The sequence below is a fragment of the Pezoporus occidentalis genome, unplaced genomic scaffold (genome assembly GCF_034315485.1).
Source record: "Pezoporus occidentalis ecotype Australia unplaced genomic scaffold, CSIRO_AGI_Poc_V1 ctg114, whole genome shotgun sequence".
Taxonomy (NCBI): domain Eukaryota; kingdom Metazoa; phylum Chordata; class Aves; order Psittaciformes; family Psittacidae; genus Pezoporus; species Pezoporus occidentalis.
In genome coordinates, this window is record NW_026912929.1 from 2,011,382 (window position 1) to 2,016,360 (window position 4,979).

Below are 4,979 nucleotides of genomic sequence, written 5' to 3' on the forward strand. Positions count from 1 at the left end.
TCAGCTGTCTACCAAAACAAGTGAATGGAGAGCAGGGAGGTGAACACAGGCTCTGTTCTGCAATCAAGGCAGGCTCTTCGAGACACTGCTCCCCCTCCACTAAATAATGCAGCATTACAAGCATGCACTGCATACATCTTGCTGCAAAGACCAAACTGCTCTTTCATGTACCGAGGGAGAGGTACAGTGCAGACTTCGCTCATGGGACAGGGCAGAGCATTGGCTCTGTTTCCAGTCTGTACTAGAGGAAGAGGATCTGGCATTGAAGATAGTGGTGTACCAGGGATTCTATGCAGGGAAACCAGTCTCTGCATGCTAACCACACACGATGGACTGCCTGCTGCTATCTAAAGTAGTGTTGTGCATTGCTGCTGAGTAGCAATCTGCTGAGTAGCAATGTGACTCATGACAAGGATGGTATTTATTGACCGCATGATGCAAAAAGCTGCTTAGGTCCTTCATAGATAGATCTGAGATCCAGGTCTCTTCCATGATGATTTCACAGCTTGGACGGATGCTGGGTGGATGTGTGGCAGTCAGAGCAACCTGAACTGATGGTGGATGTCAGGACATTGACAGCGCTTTGCACATGTTGTGGTGAGGAAGGAGAGGGGGAGGAAGGTGGGACGTGGGCACTATGGAAGGGAGAAATCAAAGTCATCCCATTGGATGTCACTTGTGAGCAGCGGATGCTGCTAAGGCTCAACGTGGTGCTTTTCTGCACCCCCGCTCTTTGCTGCCAAGTCTAAAGGCACCGATGATATCAGCATCTTGCAAGATTAAGCTCTTTGATTCCTATCTCTTTAGCTAGAAAGCGTGTTGTTTTATCTAATGCTTGTCTCTCTCTGTTTTAGGCTGTGGCGCCTGCTGAGAAAAGGTATGCATAATGAAATGATTAAATCATGCGTCTCCAAATAATCAAAGTCACGCTGCTCCAGCTATGCAGAAATCCTGTTCCTCTGACGAGATTCAGGCTTGCTTGGGGATTTCTTAGAAGGACTCTGAATGAAAAAGAGAACCCGGTTAAGGCCAGTGCTGCTCTCCTGTATGCCCAGGGCCAGATAGGGTGACATTCATATTCTTCTTGTGTCGCTGCAGACACAAAATAGCTTTGCAGTCTGATTTGATGCTCTAAAGGAAATCACTCACACTGTGACAGCACTTCAAAATATTTCAATCCTTATTCTGTGTATGCTGCTGGCTACGACTGCAGTGCAGGGAAAAAACGCTTCACTCAATCAGGGGTTATGGGAAAGGGTAAAGTTTCCAAATCACTCCTTTCCATCTTGATTTGGTAGCTAATTCCTCATCCCTGCTGTATCTCCAGTTTGAGGTTTCTCCCCTGTAACGCTGTAAGCTCTGGCATCCCTGACACAGTTGCTCAACACTGCTTAAATATTGTGTGTGGTAAGATCAGATGGTGCTTTATAGGCTGCTACCTGTAGAATCACCTCCTGACTGTGGGAAGTCTCCCTAAGGAAGTGCAGCATGGAGCAAGAAGTAAAGGGAAAGTATCAGAAGGACCCTTATGATCAGAGTGCAGAAACTCCCACCCATCCACCAAAGGTCTCTTCTTACAAGGATGCTGTCAAGGCTGATTGACCTAAAATGAAGCCTTATGAGGATTTTTTGAGGGATGGGCATGTCTGTGTTCCCATGTTCTGCTGGTTTGGGTCACTTGTAGGAGCATCTGAGAACCCAGCTGGAACCAAACAGGAATGCTGTTATCAAGGAGGACTCTGACCTCCCGAGTTCATGGAAGTGACAGTGTGCTGATGGAAGTTAATAGGCTTATATTAATGAAGGGACTGTATATACTGGGGAGGTGACACAGCAAATACAAGGAGCTGCATTCCCAGATGCTCTTACAGGTTAGTTTTCGCAGATCCTAAATACAGCCTTAGGGTGAAGAGCAGTGAACAAGTCCCTCCGTCCCTCAGAGAGCCACATTTAGGAACTGGAATAACAACTGCAGTCTCTCTAAGGCGGCAAAGAAATGTAATTGAATAGCAAAATATCAGATCTCCATTTCAAACAGAGAAATTATCTTTTGGGGCCAAGCTGAAGAGTTTAATTTGAACAAAAGGAGTTATAAGAATTTATCTGCTTTACCATAATGGAAACTGTCACCACCAGTCTCATTTGTATTATGGAAGTGTTGCTCCAAGAGACTTTGGATCTCAGACCGGAAACATCTCAGACCAAATGACATTTGGCAGTTTGAGAGAGCCACAGCAAAAGAGCTGGAGACCATAGAGCTGGGATGCCCGCCTTGATCATCAGATCAGATGTTGAAGACAATGAGGTGATAAGACAGAAACATTATTCCAGCAGAAAGCATTAAGCAGGGACACTGACAATGGCAAACCTGAGCAGCTATGAGCAGACAGCAGATGGAGATGGAAGAAAAGGAAATGATCAAATTCTGCATTAAGACAGAGACAGTTTAGACAACTGCTTGCATTTGTATTCATCTTGTAAAGGGAATTTGCTAAGTTTTACTCTAGATATGGATTTTCTTAGATAAAACCCTGATGGGCTAACACACACACACAGAGCTTAGCAGCAGTGCAGAACAAACCCAGCATTTGGAAAGCAGAAAGCAATTTCTTCCCTCCAGATGAACCAAGCTGGGTGGTTACATTGGTTGCATTCAGCTTTAAAATGCTGCTGCAGAGCAGAGCTTGATGCTGCTCCCTTTTGCTCTGCCCAGCATGGCTTTGTGGGACGGGACACGATGGAGAAACCCACCTTCACAAAACAGCTTGACAGCAACTCACAGACCTCTCGTGAGGCTTAAGCCTTTCCCAGCTAGGAGTTAACCAGTGCCCACATTTCACCTCTTCCTTGCACAGTTCTGCCTCATCCGTTCGACTGCTTTGCCTCCTGCTTGAACCTAAGCTTTACCCAGCAGCCAAGAGGAAGGGAAGAGCTGTGTCGGGTTTAATCTTCAATGCCATCTCTTTGAAAAATGTCTATTACTAAAAGGTGTAAAGCCTTTAGCAGTCAAGAGTAGAACGACCTTGTGTAAATAACATATTATACCTGCCCAGATTGATTTTTCTAGTCTGAGAAATTCCCAGATCCAATGTGCTCTTTCTGCAGATCAAAAGGTGATATTTCAGGCACTCCAAACTCAGAAGAGCTAAACCCAAAGTTTTTCTTTCCCTGCTGCAAATGCAACCCTTACAGTGAAGACACACCTTACCTTGCCTTATCTTCGTGATGCTGATCCATAAAGCTTACTTTGTAAATAAGGAAAAAGCTTCCCAGCTCCATAAACCAGGCACGGCTCTGAAAAGCAATTGCACATTAAAGGCACAGTCATGTGCAGCTTGTACCCTCCCAAGCCTCCTGAGTGCTCTGGTGCATCGTGCACCCTGCTCCCACTGCCTGACCTACAGACTCGGCTCCCAGGGGACAGGAGTGTGTGAGGTCTGCACTCTTCTCACCAAGTTCAATCAAACAGCGTGGATTTGTGCATACAGCACTGACAAGGAACACAGAGCACTGTGGAGCAAGAGATGGAAATACCTTAGGATCAGATGATCCCACTCTCAGACTGGTACCTCCATTCTTAATGCACTGTGGGGCGTTTAATTCCCCCTCCTCTGCCATGAGGTCCATAAGGAAGATCCTTCTTTCTGCCAAGGGATCAGTGATGTTGCTTGTTTGGGTTCCATTGGCAGAGCTGGCATCAGTGACACCTTCAGCTCTGCAGAGGTGCAGGTTGCAAGGAAACCTGGAGTGGGCCCCACATCAAACTTGCCCTAAGTGACATTGTGCAGCCAAGACGATGGAGTTTAGGAAATGAATGAATTTAACATTCATGAGCACACTCTGGGAGGATTCTTAACCTCTTTTTCTCTAACAACAACAATAACAACATTGGCATTTCAAAATGCAGAGAAGATATCAAATACCAAAGGGGCATCCTATTGAGGGAGAGAGGAAATCAAGTTGATTTGAGTCCAGATATAAAAACTGAATACTTTGAATAGTTCTCTCTGCACAACTGATGTATTTATTTTATTATTATGATTTTTCCAAACCAAAAATACACTTCCATTTTCCATTTTATTATTTTCAGCATTAATTCACTCTCTGGGTCATGCAGGAGGAATGAATGGTGCTGGCTTTTATCCTTGGACTTTCCTGAGGAAACAAACTCATCAACACAGAGGTGATGGTGACCAGGCCTGGACTAACAAAGCTGTAATAAGGTACAACCTGTTCTCTGAAGCTGTATCAGAGCCCAGCCCGTGTTTCTCTCTGACCTTACCCTCAAGCCCCTGAACCAGAGGTGGCACGGAGCCCTGTTGTTTCCAGGTTGCCATCAACGGCAGGGTTATTGATCAACCTCAAATGTCCAGACCCCAGAGCAGAGTCATCCTCAAACCTTTCAATGGGAAAGAAGCTCATTTCGGGCAATTCCTCTGTAAGAATTACATCTTACCAGCACTGTGGGCTTTATTGGTGTGTGGCAGAAACCCTTCTGTCCTCTCTGGGTTCCTTCCAGTCTCTTCTGTTCAGTCTCCCAGCTCTTCTGCACCTGCATCTCTCCTTTGAGCCCCTTCCTTCCCAGCAGGAACTGGGGGGGGGCTTCCACCCCTTTTCCCCCGAGGGATCTCCCAGATACCAGGTTAGATCTGAATACCAGACACCCTACATCTGCAAGACAAAGGGCACTGAGTGGTTATTTCCCCTCTCTCTGTTAAGTGTATGGTGCCTTTTGTATTCAAACCGAGCACTTGAACTCTCTTAGACCATTTATCTCTCTTATTCTTTCGCAGTCTCCCACAGGAAGGTCCTGAAAGCTATCTAATAAACATGGATGTTATGACATCCTCCCATAATAACTCCAAATATCATACAGGAAACATAACCTAACAAGTGATATAACTACCGCACAAAGGAAACCCAGTGCTCCTGCAAACACACAGCGAGTTGCTCTTCATCTTGTCACACAAATGATTTCC